The following is an 18,671-nucleotide window of genomic DNA, read 5'->3' on the forward strand; positions in this document are numbered from 1 at the left end:
CACTCCGTGCGCTTGTGTGGAGAGTTAAGTAACAAACGGTTATCTTCCGTTCTCCGCAACCTGATTAATCTCCATACAGTGTTGATTAACTTTTCTGACACCTTTTTGTTTTTTCCTGAAAAAATTTTTCATTTTTTTTTTTTTTTTCTCTTTTTTTTCATTTACTGTTTTTTTTTTGCAAGTTGATTAATCTCCCTATAGTGTTGATTAACTTTCCTGGCATTGTTTTTTTTCCATTTTAAAGTTTTTTTTTTTTTTTTTGATTTGTTGGATTAAGTATTATTTTTACCGTTATATTTTTTGGATAAGTTTATTTTTTTTTTCTTATTTTTTTTTTTTATTTATTTTTTTTTCTCAACGCATATATATATATATATATATATATATATATATATATATATAAATATATATATATATATTTCCTTTTTTATGTCGAAATCTGTTGCGGAGGTACTTAAGACCCCGCAATGGATGAAACCAATGATGGCGGGGGTATTTCGCTAGCAGATATCTCCGATGATGAGTCTGTTAAATCTCCATCATTCGAAAATCTGCTTCTCACTGAAGAGGAAATGGATACCTCAGGGGATTCTACTTCGGACCCCAAAACGAGCACTGGAGCTTACCCAAAGGTGATGTCTAAACAACAACCTCCTTCACCCCCTGCCCCCCCTTCTCCACCATCGCCCCCTCGTCCACCTGTTCCCCCTACTCCAACCGTTCCCTTAAAAATTTCTGCGACCCCCCGCCATAAAGCTTACCCAAGCGACTCAAAAGGTCCGTGGGTTGTTTTTTTCCGGCCCAAACAAAAACCTTTGAATATTTCTCGGATTTCGAAGGATCTGACAAAACATTTTTCGGCCGTAACCGATATCTTTAAGGTAACGTCAAACAAACTGCGCGTTACCGTTGATGACCTGAAACAGGCAAACCGGATTGTTGCCTGTGAGCTTTTTTCGATCGAATATCGAGTCTACGTCCCCAGTTGTGACGTAGAAATTGAAGGAGTGGTCACCGAATCGAGTCTGACTTGTGAGGATTTCCTGCAAGTCGAATCTTTCGGCATTTTCAAAAACCGTGCCCTCCCGAAAGTCAAGATACTGGACTGCATTCAACTGCAGTCAGTGTCGCACATAGGCACAAAAAAAAAGTATACCCTCTCAGATTCGTTTCGTGTGACCTTTTCAGGATCGGCATTACCTGACTACGTCACAATTGGGAAGGTTCGACTACCTGTACGCTTGTTTGTACCGAGGGTAATGAATTGCTTGAAATGCAAACAACTAGGTCACACCGCGGACTTTTGTTCCAACAAACCGCGGTGCGATCAATGTGGGGAGGAGCATACGGAGGGTCCTTGTCATGCTACCCCAAAATGCGTTTACTGTAAGGATGCTCCGCATGCTCTGAGTGATTGCCCGAAGTACAAACAGCAGGGAGAAAAACTAAAGCGGTCTTTGCAAGCTCGCTCTAAGCGCTCGTTAGCAGAAATTTTAAAAACGACCGCTTCATCTTCCCAAACCACCCCAAAAAGCAACAACACATTCCTCCTCCTGCCAGATGATGATCAGGGCTCTGACTCAGAGGTGGGTGAGAGTAGTCCTTTTGTCTTTAATGGCAACACGAGGAAGCGGTCCAAAATAAACGTCACCCAAAAACCTCGTAAGGCCTCTCGTATGGACTACCAACCTACCTTGACAAATTTAAGACGTAGCGGAAATGTACCGAAACCCCCACCACCGGGATTTAAATCTTGTAATTTTAACAAGGACTTTCCGCCACTTCCGGGATCATCTAAAACCCCAGATATCCCAGTTTTTCAGCCAGAAAAACAGCTGAATAATCAGCAAGAACATGATGCCATGTTCACGTTTTCTGAAATTGTGGAGAGCATCTTCAATATATTCAACGTCTCTGACTCAACTCGGAACATTATTAATTTAGTGCTTCCATTCGTGAAAACTCTTTTGAAGCAACTAGCTTCTAGGTGGTCCTTCCTTGCATCGATCATATCCTTTGATGGATAATTTTCCGAATGAGGTCGGGGATATGATCTCTGTTCTTCAGTGGAACTGTAGAAGTCTTATACCGAAACTTGACACATTCAAATTTTTAGTTCACAACTCACTTTGTGATGCATTTGCTCTTTGTGAAACATGGCTTTCTTCAGACACCGATCTCCCTTTCCACGATTTTAACATTATTCGCCTTGATCGAGCAGATTCGTATGGAGGGGTGCTTCTCGGGATTCATAAGCTCCATTCCTTTCATAGAATCGATCTGCCTTCCGTGACAGGCATTGAAGTTGTCGCATGTCAGGTAAATATTCGAGGTAAAAGCCTCAGTATTGCCTCAGTATATCTTCCTCCAAGAACTGCGATTTCTCGCCAAGGTCTCTCAGATATCTGCTCAGCTTTATCTGAGCCTCGGTTGATATTAGGAGATTTTAACTCCCACGGTACAGGCTGGGGGGAACTGTACGATGACAACCGCTCAACCCTGATATACGACCTTTGCGATAACTTCAATATGACAATTCTAAACACTGGGGAAGTAACACGAGTGGCCAAACCTCCAGCAAGAGAAAGTAGATTAGACCTCTCCCTCAGTTCGAGTTCACTATCGTTGGATTGCTCGTGGAAAGTAATTCAAGATCCCTACGGTAGTGACCACTTGCCAATCAAAATCTCTATTACCAATGGTTCATCTTCCACTCGCTCGGTTGACATCGCGTACGACCTCACGAAAAACATCGACTGGCAAAAATTTGCGTCCGCGGTTCTCGGTGGTACTGATTCGGTTGAGATACTCCCTCCGCTGGATGAGTACTCCTTTTTATCGCGACTTATCGTTGACTGTGCTCTTCAAGCACAGACGAAACGCGTTCCGGGTGTTTTCGTTCGCAAACGACCTCTCACTCCGTGGTGGGATAAGGATTGCACCGACGCGAACAGCGAGAAGTCCGCCGCGCTTAAACGCTTCCGCAAACACGGTAAGGTCGAGGATTTCGAGCGGTACACCGACCTCGAGAACACTTTTAAGGGCTTGATTAAAGCCAAAAAACGCGGTTACTGGCGTCGGTTCGTCGATGGTTTGTCGCGCGAGACTTCCATGAGAACGCTCTGGAATGTCGGCAGGAGAATGCGAAACGCGTCATCACCGGTCAACGAAGACAAGGAGTACTCAGACAGTTGGATATTCAGCTTCGCGCGGAAAGTTTGCCCGGATTCGGTGTCGGTTCAAACCAACGTTCGTGATCGTCCGTCGGGTAGTAACGAAATAGATTCCCCGTTTTCGATGGTGGAATTTTCACTTGCTCTCCTCTCATGTAACAACTCAGCTCCAGGAATGGATAGAATCAAGTTCAACTTGCTTAAAAATCTCCCAGACGTCGCGAAGAGACGCTTGTTGAACTTATTCAATCAATTTCTGGAGCACAACATTGTTCCGGATGACTGGAGGCAAGTAAGAGTTATCGCCATTCGAAAACCCGGTAAACCCGCATCGGATTATAACTCGTACCGTCCCATCGCGATGCTGTCCTGTATACGGAAATTGTTGGAGAAAATGATTCTTTTTCGTCTAGACAAATGGGTCGAGTCGAATGGTTTACTTTCAGATACGCAATTTGGATTTCGGAGAGGCAAAGGAACGAGCGACTGTCTTGCGTTGCTTTCAACTGAAATTCAACTGGCCTATGCGCAAAAACAGCAAATGGGTTCAGTTTTCTTGGATATTAAGGGGGCTTTTGATTCTGTTTGTATCGATGTCCTTTCGGATAAACTCCACGATAGTGGGCTTTCACCAATTATGAACAACTATTTGAGCAACTTGTTGTCTGAGAAATATATGAGCTTTTCTCATGGAAACTCGACAACTTCACGAATTAGTTACATGGGTCTCCCCCAGGGCTCATGTTTAAGCCCCCTTCTTTATAATTTTTACGTTAAAGACATTGATGGTTGTCTTGATGAAAATTGCTCGCTAAGGCAGCTTGCAGATGACGGCGTTGTGTCCGTTATAGGGCCAAGTGCACCGGACCTGCAAGGACCATTGCAAGATACCTTAGACAATTTGTCTACTTGGGCTATGAAGCTGGGTATCGAATTCTCTCCGGAGAAAACTGAGTTGGTTGTTTTTTCTAGGAAGCATCATCCTGCACAGTTACAGCTTCAACTAAAGGGTAGAACAATCACTCAAAGTATATCTTTCAAGTATTTAGGTGTCTGGTTCGATTCCAAATGCACATGGGGAAAACATATTGCGTATCTAAAACAAAAATGCCAACAAAGAATCAATTTTCTTCGTACAATTACCGGAACTTGGTGGGGAGCACACCCGGAAGATCTTATCAGGTTGTATCGAACAACCATCTTGTCGGTTCTAGAGTACGGTAGCTTCTGCTTTCAATCCGCGGCGAAAACACATATCTTGAAGCTGCAACGAGTTCAATACCGTTGCCTCCGAATCGCGCTTGGCTGTATGCACTCGACGCATACGATGAGCCTCGAAGTACTCGCGGGTGTTCTCCCACTGACAGATCGTTTCGCTGAGCTGTCTTTCCGGTTCCTCATCCGTTGTGAAGTATTGAATCCTTTGGTAATAGAACACTTTGAGAAGCTGCTCGACCAAAATCCTCAAACAAGATTCATGAGTTTGTACTATGAGTACATGACGCTGGAGGTTGGTCCTTCTTCATTAATCTCCAATCGTGATTGCTTCCAAGCCTTCTATAGTTCCTCTGTAAATTTTGATCTGACCATGATGCAAGAAATCCATGGAATACCAGATCACCATCGGTCGATGGTTGTTCCCTCAATTTTTGCAATCAAGTACCACCATGTAAGTAACGATAAAAGATTTTTCACAGATGGGTCAACCATAAATGCTTCCACTGGATTTGGTGTATTTAATCAATTTCATAGCGCCTCCTATAAACTGCAGAAACCATGCTCCGTATACGTTGCGGAACTCGCAGCTATATTTTACGCAGTAGAGCGAATTGCCTCACTACCTTCTGACCATTATTTCATTTTTACGGATAGTCTTAGCTCATTGGAGGCTATTCGTTCAATGAGGCCGATGAAGCACTCCTCGTATTTCCTGCCTGAAATACGATCTAAACTGAGTGCTTTATCTAACTGCTCCTATACTATCACCTTAGCTTGGGTCCCATCTCATTGCTCAATTCCGGGTAATGAGAAAGCGGACTCATTGGCTAAGGTGGGCGCTATGGAAGGCGATATTTTTGAGCGACAAATCGCCTTCAACGAATTTTTCTCCATTGCTCGCCAGCAAGTCCTCATCAGTTGGCAACAAAAATGGAATGATGGTGAATTGGGAAGATGGTTACATTCTATTCTCCCACAGGTGTCGAACAAACCATGGTTCAAAGGGTTGGACATGAGCCGCGACTTTATACGCGTTATTTCAAGGCTTATGTCCAATCACTGCTCGTTAGACTCGCACTTCTATCGAATTGGGCTCTCAGGCAGCAATTTATGTGCGTGTGGCAGTGGTTATCACGATATCGAGCATGTTGTTTGGTCGTGTACCTTACACCGTGTTGCCAGATCTGAGTTATCCACATCCCTCAGGGCCCGAGGAAAACAACCCGCGATACCCGTTAGAGATGTCTTGGCGAGCCGAGACCTTGACTATTTGAATTTAATTTATGTGTTTTTAAAACGGATAGATTTGAGGATTTAGAAGTTAGTGTCATCTTGTGTTCTCCCAAGTTGTTAGCTACCCATCGGTGTACCCCCATGTTTGTCTTTTTCATCAGAGTGTCGCCTAGTTCGAGATCAAGAGCACATTGCTCTCCAAACCTTGTGTTCACAATCCCTACCCTGCCATCCATTTGTTACAATTTGTTACCCCTAACCTCGAGATAGCCGCGAGTAATCGGCCCCCGCTTTACTAACGTTAGTTTTAAGTAATTTTGTTATCTAAACAATGAATATCGGCTCCGCAAAGCTACAGCAAATGAGCCTGGAAAAATAAACGAATTATAAAAAAAAAAAAAAAAAAAATAGTTGATAAAGCAAATCGTCAACTTGGATTTATTCTCAAGATAGCGAACGAATTTTATGACCCTCTGTGTTTGCGATCTCTGTATTGCTCGCTAGTTAGATCAATTCTTGAATTTGCTTCTGCCGACTGGTCTCCGTACGATGCTGTGTGGATTTCACGAATCGAATCAGTGCAGCGGAAATTTGTGAGTTGTGCTTTACGAGGCTTGCCATGGACCGACTCATTACGACTACCACCCTACGAGCACCGCTGTGCGCTGCTTGGTATTGAACCGCTAGTTCAGCCAAGTTATCTTAGGAGCCAAAATTTTACGCTCCGAAATAGATTGCCCTGCATTGCTGAGTCAACTCAACATCTACGTCCCTCAACGAGTGCTGCGATCTAGACAGCTATTGCGCCAGCCAACGAGACGAACACAGTACGGATCCAACAATCCCATCGATTCGATAAGTCGAAGACTCCAAGACAATTACAGCTTGTTTGACTTCAATATCTCTACCAACGTCTTTCGAAACCGCCTACGGAATCGACCAGAATGATTTTGTTTTTTTTTTCTGTACAACGTGTTAAAGTTTTGACGTTGGATAACGTCTTTCGGCAACATACGGGGGTACAAAATTGAAAACAGTCATTTTGGATGCGTTACAAAAAATTAAAAGATTTTGAACGATAATAACTCAACCGTCTCTCGATAGATTTACGAGATAATGGCATCAATCGATTGGAAATATTTCTAGCAATTTGCTGAATGTTTCAAAACTATTGATTTCAGTCTGTAAACTATTGAAAAATGGTTAAAAGTAAACCATTGTCAAAAGATGGTGAAAATCGATTGATTTTTTTATATTCTTATACTTTCTCCAACCGAGACATCAGATGCGAGTATCTGACACCTCTGATATTTTCTGTTCTACTATATAAGCGTCCAACAAGGTCGCCCGTTCCATCATTGTCAACAACATCAGCCCAACAAAACGGCCCTTTTCAGGGCCACCAAACTTTCGCAAAAGATTTATTAAGGAATATTCCTAAAATATAATATACACAATTAAGTACAACACATAACAGACGTTATCCAACGCCAACCCTGCGGTCGTATCTAGTATACAACCCTTCCAACTTTTTTTGACGTAGGACTACGTCTTTGATTTCTATATGGGGGTACACTTTGTGAAAACCGAAAATGGAACATGTAACAAATTAAGAAAGATTTTGAACGTTAATAACTCAGCTGCCCCTGGTCCAATTTCAATAATTTTATCACCAATCGATCAGAAATATGGCTACGCATTGATAACAATGCTTTCGAATGCTGATTTTCAACAAGAAACTATTGAAAAACTGGTAAATGTCCAGCATTGTCCAAAAGCGTCGAATTAACTAACAAATCCACCAATTACCTACATGCATATGCTGCTTCCCCAGCACAGTCGTCAGAGAGAAGTAAGTAGACGAAACAAGTCGAAGTGTCATTCGCCTTCGATCCTCGGGCGCGTGCGAATAGGGAGGATGGAATTGCGTAATATTTTGCACACTCATCGCCATATTGAGAACCAAACGAAAATTCTTCAAGATAACCACCATCCGTTGTCTGGCTCGCCGTGGCGGTATCTGACGTATCTCCGGTTTGATTTACGAGGTGTGCTGAAGATGTTCCTGAAAAATGAGATCCGTGATGCTGTCACCTACACTAAACGCGCCAAGCGTAATCGGCCATGGATGTCCTCTATGTTTTGAAGTGACAGCACTCTGTTTGGTTTCGGAGGATAAATCATCACCAAATTTGGCAACAAAACGGCTCTTTTCAGGGCCACCAAGCTTATTACAGTAAAGAGTAGGAATAGAATTCATCTGCCTGTTTGTCCATATTCAGAACCACCGACCACACAAAATGCTCATGTAATCAAACTGGAAGCAGGGATACAAATTATTTTGATCAACCTTGATCAACTTTGAATCGCCACGGCCGGATATTTTAGATGGAAGGAGCAACAATCTAGCATCTAATTCGAGGAAGACGGCAGGAAACATTTCTGGATCAAAAATAGAATAGGGCCCATCAGTATTTGTAAACAAACCGTTCCAAAGTCTCACAAATCGAAGGCCGCTCACACAAACCAACACCAACATCTTGTAGATAGAAGTTTCCCCTATCCAATGATGGTGTTGGTTTGTGTGGGTGGCCTTCGCTTTGTGAGTAAAGGGCTTTGGAACGGTTTGTTTACAAATGCTGATGGGCTCTTTTCCATTGTTGATCCAGATTTGTGAAACCGAGTTATTTACGAGTGTCGATGAAGAGAATCGATCAATGTAGATAGGACCTATTGAAAAGTGACGCGAGATTTGTTTTCCGTACTGAGCTCCAATGCTACCGACGCCAGGGAGGCAGCTCCCAGAGATGTTATGCCTTAGAACATGCCGGTGGCGTCGATTGAGATTGGACCCAGGCCTGCTGGGGTGAGAGGTAATCATGCTAACCACCGGCGTCGATATCTATCACGGCGAATGACAACGACCAAATTTGAGTTTAGTTATCTCAAAAATAAGAAATAAAGTGCAGGAACTCAGCGATGAATAAATTTGCCTCATGTTTTTCCAGGTTTTTCCAGGATTTTCCGGGGAAAAATTCCCGAATTTGAGAAAGGTAAAGGTTGGATTCACTCAGTCTATTGGTACTACTCCGAGACTGAATAAAATTTTCGTCAATTTCCTCATTTTCTGGCAGACTTTTTAGGTTTTCCACAGGAAATCATGAGACAAATTTACTCATCGTTGAGTTCCTACACTTTTGGCGATTATGAGTGAACTAAACTCAAATTTGGGTCGTTCTCATTCGCCGTGTACGCAAAAAGAAAATAGCCAGTGTCGCTACTTGATAGCAAACTACTCATAATGGGAGGAGTCTTTGTAGCTTTTATACCACTTGGTTGCACATCATTCTGCTTTAACCTAAAAAGATATAAAGCAGCGCTGCTGTCTGGTATCAGCTCATTTTCGCTTCGGACGGCGTGGTCAGCAATAGCAGCAGTAGGAAGGTGGCTAGTCCACTTTTCTATAACCAACAAGCAACAATTGACTGGTCGTGGCAAAGGAGGTGCCAATCGTCATAGCAAATTCTTCGAGATAACCACCATCCGTCGTCTGGCTCGCCGTGGCAGTGTCTGACGTATCTCCGGTCTGATCTACGAGGTGTGCTGAAGGTGTTCGTGGAAAATGAGGTCCGTGATGCTGTCACCTACACTAAACACGCCAAGCGTAAGTGGCCATGGATGTCCTCTTCAATAAAACGGCCCTTTTCAGGGCCATCAAGCTTACATCAGTAAAGATTTGGAACATAATTTATATGTGCATGTTTGTCAATATTCATAACCACAAGCCCCCAACGACCACACAAACTTGGAAGCAGGGATGCAAGTGATTTTGATTGATTCTCGTAATCAACTTTCGTTTTGAAAAAGATTACTACAAATTGGTACCCCTACAATTCAAAAACGGAAAAAGTTGAGATAATAGATATTTGATCAATTAAAAGAACTTAATGCTCTTCACATTTATTCCGTACACTAGCGGTACTACGTCAAGCTTCCGTTCGTGCCCCTAGGCACAGACCCTTTTAGACTACTACTACTACACAGACTACTTTTTTAGTTAAGTTTTATTCATTAAGACCACGATGTCAGATGGATTTATACAATAAATACAAATACAAATACAAATAACTCGTTCGTCAGCTCTCACCCCACCATCAACGATCATCATCGTCGTTGTCAGCACCATGCAAGGCCACACATACACCCCCCCCCCCCCCCCCATGTAATGTCCTTTCGAATTCGATTCGAGACTACACGGCGCAAGATCGATCTTGATAACATCCACTTATTAAAGGGAGAAAACATTGAAACAATATCAAACCTAAATTTAAGGCACAGTCCAACGTCCGTCAAGACATAACCTTAATAGTGTATTACTAAAGCCACGGCTACACAAATTAGCGATATAGCTCCCACGGCTGCGGCTGCTTCCAATGCACAGTGGTACAGAATGCAGATTTAGCTGGAATGATATGTTTTGAGCCTGAAATTGAAACTTTAGACTAAAAGTCTCTTCTACAAAGTTGTTCCTTATAGTTAGGCCCTCATTTTTATGACAATGAATTCTAGGGTGGTTCCTATTATCATTAAAATCAAAAATCTAACTTTTTTGTTTGAATAAATTAAGGTATACGTTCTTCGGCAAAGTTATAGCTGAGCTAATTTCAAGCAACTTTGTTGAAAATAACTTTTTTGTATCTCTTAAATTGGCCGATTTAGAGCTATTTTCTTGAATTGAGTTAGGGTGGTTTTTAAAAAAACAGTTTTTTTGCTCTATTTTTCTTATTTCGAATTTCTCAGCAAAGGTGTCTTGAGATAACTTTTAGATATTAAAAAGGCGCAAATTTTTGCTGCACAAAACTTGTCAATACCTTTCGCCGATCAAGAGTTATTGACGTTTGTATACTAAAAATATGCATTTTTCAAATGGTAATATCTCTGGTTGGGGCAAACAAAAAAAAAGTTTTTTTGCAGCATTTGAAAGGGCGTATGTTATTCTCAATAATATGAAAAAATTGGAGGTATGTTATTTTTTAAACTCGTATAAAATCAATTTGAATTTATTCATATTTTTTACTTTATTTGAGTATATCTTTTTTATTAGAAGAGATACAGGCAACAAATTCAGCTATAAAACATTCGTCTTTAAGAGTTTTAAAAGTCTCTTGAAGATAACTTTCATGAGAATTTTCAAATAAAAAAGTTATTGCTAAAAAACTATTTTTTCCAGGAACACCCTAAGTCAACTCCGAAAAATTGCTCTAAAATGAGAACGTTAAGAGATAGAAAAAAATTTTCTTCGACAAAGTTGCTTGCAAGTAACTTAACTACAACTTTGTTGAACAACACATGTTTATATTTTGTAAAACAAAAAAGTTAGTTTTAAAAATTCCCTAATTTGAGGACCACCCTGACGTCTGCAAACACCAAAAGAAGGGAATTTTTAAGAACAAAAACTTCTTCGAAGACACTAAATGTCCAAATATTGAAACAAATGTACTATCTCATTTTATATAAATTTGTCATTAGAGTGGTCCTATGAAATCCATCTTTTGCCAATAACTTTTTTATTTGAAATTTATCATGAAAGTCATCTTCTAGAGACTTTTAAAACTCTTTAAGACGAATGTTTTATTGCTGAATTTGTTGCCTGTATCTCTTCTAATAAAAAAGATATACTCAAATATAGTAAAAAATATGAATTAATTCAAATTGATTTTATACGAGTTTAAAAAATAACATACCTCCAATTTTTTCATATTATTGAGAATATCATACGTTCTTTCAAATGCTGCCAATAAACTTTTTTTTTGTTTGCCCCAACCAGAGATATTAACATTTGAAAAGTGCATATTTTTAGTATAAAAACGTCAATAACTCTTGATCGACGAAAGATATTGACAAGCTTTGTGTAGCAAAAATTTGCGCCTTTTTAATATCTAAAAGTTATCTGAAGACACATTTGCTGAGAAATTCGAAATAAGAAAAATAGAGCAAAAAAACTGTTTTTTTAAGAGCCACCCTAACTCAATTCAAGAAAATAGCTCTAAATCGGCCAATTTAAGAGATACAAAAAAGTTATTTTCAACAAAGTTGCTTGAAATTAGCTCAGCTATAACTTTGCCGAAGAATGTATACCTTAATTTATTCAAACAAAAAAGTTAGATTTTTGATTTTAATGATAATAGGAACCACCCTAGAATTCATTGTCATAAAAATGAGGGCCTAACTATAAGGAACAACTTTGTAGAAGAGACTTTTAGTCTAAAGTTTCAATTTCAGGCTCAAAACATATCATTCCAGCTAAATCTGCATTCTGGACCACTGTGCAATGCTACTACTGCTTTGGTTGCTGCTGCTGGTCCGTCTACTCTAAAATTCGTCAAAAGAATGTCAAAAGATAGACCAGCAGTAGCATTAGAAGCAGCCGCAGCCGCAGCCGCAGCCGCAGCCGTGGTAGCTGCATCGCTAGTTCGTGTAGCCGTGGCGGTAAACCTCGGTCCGCTCACGATACCGCTGTCAGCTGTTCTTTGTCTGGGAGGAAATGTGCCGTCACCGGTGTAACGATTTTGATAACGGAGTGTTGCTATGCAAGCAATTGCCCTGATTTCTTCATGCTGGGTGGTCGGAATGATTGTACGCAGTCTGGCGCGAAATGATGTACCTAGTTCTTCCAACAGGCATCAAGATCATCAGGATTGTGTTTTGAAACAAATTGATTATATTGTAGCTACATCAATAACACATTTTGACACATGTACACTGCGCAGGCGCAGAAAAGTTCAGCGTTGCTAGTAACTTTAAATATCAGAAAAATTGTAACCATGGGTGCCAAACAATGCCAATGACTGTGCCCAGGTGTGCTCGAGCTTGTTTTTGGCACACTGTGCGGAGTGACCAACCCCTTGGGAGAACATCAAGGTACTTGTGAGTAGAAATCCAAGAGAAGAAGGAGAATCCAAAGAGAAGTTTTGAAAGAAATCGACATCGAAGTCTGGATTACAGAAGACATTTAGATGACCTATGGTGAATGCCTCTGCCTCATGTAGTGTGTTGCCTCATATTACTCTAAATTTAGTACAGTCAACTTTCGCTCGTTGGGTAAAACCCGTAGCCCACTTAGTGAAAGGCTTTCGTTAGATGGGCTGAGCTATCAAAGCTGAAAATTTGTTGAGGGATAACCGATGGTTTATTATCATCAAAATCGTTTGGCAACTATCCAAATTGTTCATCCATGAGCCCCTCGAAAAAGAATCAGAACTGCCAGAAATGAAGTTTAACTTCAATTTAGGTGGGCTGCATCCCAACTAATGTGTAGACCATTTAAAGAGCAAAATTCGACTGTAACTTAAATTATCCATGTATCATTTACTTTATTCCCCCAAAGATAAATAAATACTGTTGATAAACCATACCTGTACTCTCTGCGCCTACTTTTGCTCGTACTGCTGCTACTGCTTCTGCGATGTCGTCCTCTGAATAGCTGTCAATGTTGTTCTTTCAGTTATCACCACTCACTCACTGCTCAAGAGCTGCTTAGCCTGCTTTGCTTCTTTGCGTCAAAATATCCTTCGCTCTATTTCACCAAGGAAAAAAACGGTGCAATAGGTAATCCAATTCCAACTGATCTGCTGCTGTACAGCGCAAGCAGAAAAGCTGCTTTTCGGGGTATAGCTACCTATACAGTCAAATCCACCCCCTTTCCACACTGCTTTATTGTGGAACGGAAGCAGATGATACTTGCCGAAATTGTACACAAAACAACACACCGTCAGAGAGACACTATGAGCTCACAATATTATCCGTTCGTTTATCTCGTTCTTCACCTTTCCTCCCACTACCTGATGCGCTCAAATGGCAGTTTCGTGCTCCCCTTTGTTTCAGATTTGGGTGGTCGGCGGTACCGTTTTCAACAACCCTTATCTTTTCCTCTCACTGCCAACTCCGATGGCAACACAAAACAACCTCATTTTATGGATGAGCAAACACCTCCGTTTTTCTTTGCGGCATGCAACTTCTTATTTCCGTTTTATGGCTACTGGGGGTAAACCGATTTTTTCACTTGCTTTTCCTGTCGAACAAATTTTCCTATTTCTTGAGGATTTTTTTTTTGTCCGTCTACCTAAAAATAAGGAAAACAAGCGAAGCATTCTAAGCCCACAAGATCCAATCGTATCGAATGGGATGCAAGGCGCTGAGAGTGAGTCAGAGAGGCAGTGGTTTTCCAATCAACTTTAACGCTCGTTTAGTCGGAATTAGTATGAGTTGTCTTCTCCCGGTTCCGGTTTTCTGCTGATGATGTATTCTGCCGGAAAGTGGAAGCATTCTTGAGGATTCTACTGTTTGTGACGTTTTGTTTTGTAGGAGGGTAAAGGGGAGGAGCGGATCGGAAGACGATACTAAGAATAATATTTATTGAACGAGAAATTGAATAACTTTGGGGCTTTTACTCCGGCTGACCATGAACGAGGAAAATTGCTTTCGACATGCTGGCTTTCATGAGGATTGTTTTCGGCTCGTTTTGACCTTCTTGCGGGGGTTTGGGATGGGGGAAGGGAGAAGGAAATCCCGAAGAATGTTTTCTATCTTTTGGGACATTTGGTCTGCAGTAAAAGTAGAGAAAAGTATTTGGTATGCAGCATCGATCATAAAATTTCCTTGTCCAAGCAATCGGTACAAACAGCCATCTATGTTTCATGAACGATAATTGACAGTAGTGCTGATGCGTGCTTGCAAAATACGGCTTACGTGCGAGTTGTACACCACAAGTTAAAAGTTTTGTTGACCAATATTTACATGATTGAAGGCTCCCCCACATTGGCACGATTTATTCGCGGCGGAAAATTTGCCGCTGTTAATTTGCATGGCAGTTTATGAGAGTACTCAAACCAACCACAACTGTCTGCAACGTTAAGGTCCACGCACATTAGATCCGGATCGGACGCGTTGCGGTAAAGTGACAGCTGTAATTGTCTTGGAGTCTTCGACTTATCGAATCGATGGGATTGTTGGATCCGTACTGTGTTCGTCTCGATGGCTGGCGCAATAGCTATTGTCTATCTGTCAAATTTACGTCAACGCAACGCAAACGGATCTAATGTGGGTGGCCCTTTAGTTCATAGAACATCAGAAACATTATGCAGGTATTTGATCAGCTGAATGTTTTTGGAATAATTCCTGGTCAACAAAGGGGAGAATATCTAAGTGACATATTTTGATTAATTGGACAATTAATGATCTAATTGCCAAAATATTCAGAGAACATTATGCAGGTGTTTGGGATAATTATTGATCAACATGCTCTCTGAATCGAATATCAGAGTAATATAAGATCAACCTGAAGTATTCTCAAATCATCCAGAGGTTAGGTTATCTTTATTAGCGAGCAGGGCTCTACATTTTCGAAGCTCTAAAATAAACTCGAGTTTTGTTTCTCTCATACAAACGTGTTCAACGCTTCATTTCTATAACGCCTAGCTAGACTATTAGCAAGAAATGATAATCCCCCTTATTCTGCGAGTCACGTGACTCTCTGTCACCGGTAAGGTGACAATTGTCACCTCGTGTGAGGTGACTCTCCATGTAAATCAAATGGAGAGTCACCTCACACGAGGTGACTATTGTCACCTCACCGGTGAGAGAGAGTCACGTGACTCGCAGAATAAGGGGGAATGAAAAAGAAGCACGCTTAGAAGGAAACGCTGGCTGTGGATCTTCTCGTCGTGCTTTGCTCATCGCTTTCAATGTAAGTAACGTCGATTTTCTAGTTAAACGAAACCTCATTATGGCTTTCAATCCCCTTTCACGAACACTCTATCACCGCTCTTTCAATTTGTTTAAATTGCGTTATATGCCCCGTTTTCGTTAACTTTTTTTAGGTAAAACTTGTGGATGGAAGATAAATTAAACGTGAGAAATGCTTTAAACATGTAATTTAATTTTCCGTCATATACGTCATGAAACCTGTGTTGATGTGTATCATGAAAAAGAAAACTATAAAAGTCGAGCGCTCTTTCGCTCATCCGTTTCACCAAAGCTTGAAAGGAAGACCAATGGAGCGACGGGAGAAAGAGAGACAAGCGATTGAACATTTGTTTGTGCACGCCGACTGAGGTTCTAGAATGCTGCGAAGCTGTACGACCTTAACAGAAAAAGAAAACCAGCAAACAAAGCAGGCTAAGCAGTTCTTGACCAGTTACAAGAAATTTCCCAGCGGAGCAAAAAAAAAAACTTGTAAAGAGAAAGTTTGGATTAACTTCCACAGGAATCAAAAGATCTTCTAAGGTAAATCGGAAGAATGCTTCAGAAGAAGTCGTAGGAATTTTCCGAGGGATGCCAGAAGAAATTTCCGTGAGACGTCAGGAAAAAAGGAAATCTAATAAAGGAAATCGGAAGAATCTTCCGGGGATGTTGAATTCTGGGAGAACTTCCGTGGTAATTTTTTAAGAAAGTCGCAAGAGACTTCTGAGAGAATTCTGAGACTTCTGGGTTAAAAATAAACTCTCGAGTGTAGTCTAAGGGTGACTAAAAATTACGGAAGTTGGAAATCGAAAGAAAAATTGAAAACAGCTAGGAATTTATCTTCCAATGGAAGCAAAAAATATTAAAATTAAGTGCTTAAGCTATTTCATTATTCTAACTGTCCTGAATTATACTTTATACTTTTCTAGTATCTGCATTAAAATATTTCCCGATTCCCGGGAATTCCTGCAAAGAGCCATCAGCTGTTTCCCGTTTCACGGGTATCCAAAAATGGCCGGGAAATGGAAACACTATTCTGTACTCTGTATGAAGCCCGTATGCATGAGCATTGTATAAATACATACATAGAGTTCTCTACCGCCCTTAGTTTTAGCATAGAGGTAACCAGAAGGTCCCGAAGAAACGTGCTCAACTTTTTGGCTCAGCTCTGGTACTCTCTTCGGTCCCAAGCTAATCGATGTACCCCTCGAAACATAGGAAAAGCCATGAACCCCTCATTTTATCTGTCAAACTTTCAAAGCGAATCAAAACAAACATAGTGTAGTACTAGATTTCGACTAGAATGAAGTTGTTCGTGCAAGCGACGATTACCGCCTTTACCCTAAGCATAGCACAGTTATTGAACCTGTCCATAGATGTCACCACTTGTCCATCTATAATTGTCACTTTTATTATGTATCTACTATAATGTGCTGTTCTTTTATGTAAAAACAAACAATAAATATATATAGTTTAATGCCTCCGCCATGGCAGGACGGCCAATAAATCGGTCTGTTTCAATTAATTATAACACAACGTAGAAAATCGGGTCCTACCGTGCGCGATCAGAAGTATTTTCATCAATTTGCTTGGAGCCAAAATAAAATCGTTAGTTTCCACCGGTTGGTATTAGCATAGAGGTAACTCTAAGACCACTGGGTCCCGAAGAAAATCATTATTATTTTTGGCTCACTCAGTACCAGAACAACGGTCCCTGGGGGAGGTAGCTCATCGATTCTTCCGGTTCGCCTCCTAGCATCGTGCTATAAGGTACCAGGCGATAATCAGGGTAGTTGATCGATAGCTCGATGACATCATTTCGTTGGCGTCTGCAATGGGAAATTCTCATAGCAGGCGTTGACGATGGGACGTTGTCGAGTTGTTGAATAGCAACTATCGTGGTAACTCACCGATTACCTGTCGATCTGCCAAATTTGGAAAGACGTCTGCATTGAATTGTCTCATATAATAATATTCCGCCCACTATATCACAAGAAATTGCGAGTAGCTGAGTGGAATGGAGATAAGTTAAGCATTGGGTACAGGACCATGTCTCCCCTGGGTGGTGCCAGAAGATGAGCGCAATAGAATCATCAAGTTGCCATAAGGCACGGAATGAGACTATTGCATGGCTGGGTAGTCAAAGTCTTCCATTCGTTAGTCATTTCAGGTGGATTAGAACAGGTTTGGATTTTTCAGATATAAGATACATTCATACCATTGGCATTTGGTATTTGAGATAAAGACAGAGACAGGATGCGGAGGGCCCGCTTTGGGGGAGCGTAACCCATGTTATGGCTTCCATTTATTAAATAGTTCAGATAGGCTGGAAATGATAGGTTCATGGTGAGAAAATGTACCATATGGTGCCCGTTCACTGATCATTGCAACGTTGATGATTTCCTATAGTGACACATATCACCTTCTTAATGCTTCAGTATGCCTCAAACGATTAATTCTTAGTTGTTAATAGAACTTCCTTGATGAAATCGGCTGCTTCATGCAGACTGAGCAATTCTGATTATAGTGTCAGATTTGTTCTGCATACAGAGGAACTGGGAGGGCTTATTAGAAACTTATCACCAATAAAGTAATGATCTTCTTGTAAATTTTGCATATAATTTTATTAATATTTTATTTTATTTAAGCATATTATTTTTGTTACAGTCAATTTGCATTAGCATATGATACAAGAGATTTAATATTACTTGCTCGTTTTCGCGTAAAATAATCAATATTTATCTTACTTGTAATTACCTTTGAAAGTTTTTTTTTTTTTAAGTTTTTTTTTTTTGTGATCTGAAAATTTACCCAGTTTGGTTAGAAGTTTCGAAGCTAACGCATGTCCACAGGCCTAATAGAAAGATAGGCAGAACAAGTGTATCATTAAGAATGGTTGCATGCAGGGTTGCTTCCACTCACTTGCTATAGATGAGTGATTTTCGGAGTTTTGAATTCGTTAGATGTTGTAATGGAGATTTGTGCTGTTGGATGCGGGTGGAGATTGGAGGGCGGGTGTTTGATGCATAGAGCCTGTCAATTTCGCTTTCAGAGTGTCGCAGTCAGCGGTTTTATGATTCGTGAGCGCTCGCGATTCGTAGAATCGTTGATTGTGACTGCAAGTGGATTTGACGGGTTTTGTGTTTCGGACGCTTGTTTTTGGCCTTTTCTTGTGTCTAACATGTGCAGAGTATCATTATAACGTCTACTGGTTTTGAGATTCCTGGTGGCGTGAAATATATTTGTGAGAATATCTTTTTGAGATTTTAACAGTCACGTTTTGTTTGTAGTTTATATTTTATTTAT

At 40.7% G+C, this 18,671-nt stretch overlaps 1 protein-coding gene across 1 annotated transcript in view; it reads right to left on the reverse strand.

Annotated features, from left to right (window-relative positions):
• LOC135703153 (spondin-1-like) overlaps nucleotides 1-18,671 on the reverse strand; it is a 146,942-nt gene that overhangs the window by 99,326 nt on the left and 28,945 nt on the right. The window contains 1 exon segment of the mRNA XM_065224260.1: nucleotides 13,040-13,200. The gene's annotated coding sequence lies outside the window, so the exon portion shown is untranslated.

The sequence above is a fragment of the Ochlerotatus camptorhynchus genome, unplaced genomic scaffold (genome assembly GCF_037179485.1).
Source record: "Ochlerotatus camptorhynchus isolate MF236.1 unplaced genomic scaffold, CSIRO-AGI_Acam_v1.1 ptg000209l, whole genome shotgun sequence".
Lineage (NCBI taxonomy): Eukaryota > Metazoa > Arthropoda > Insecta > Diptera > Culicidae > Ochlerotatus > Ochlerotatus camptorhynchus.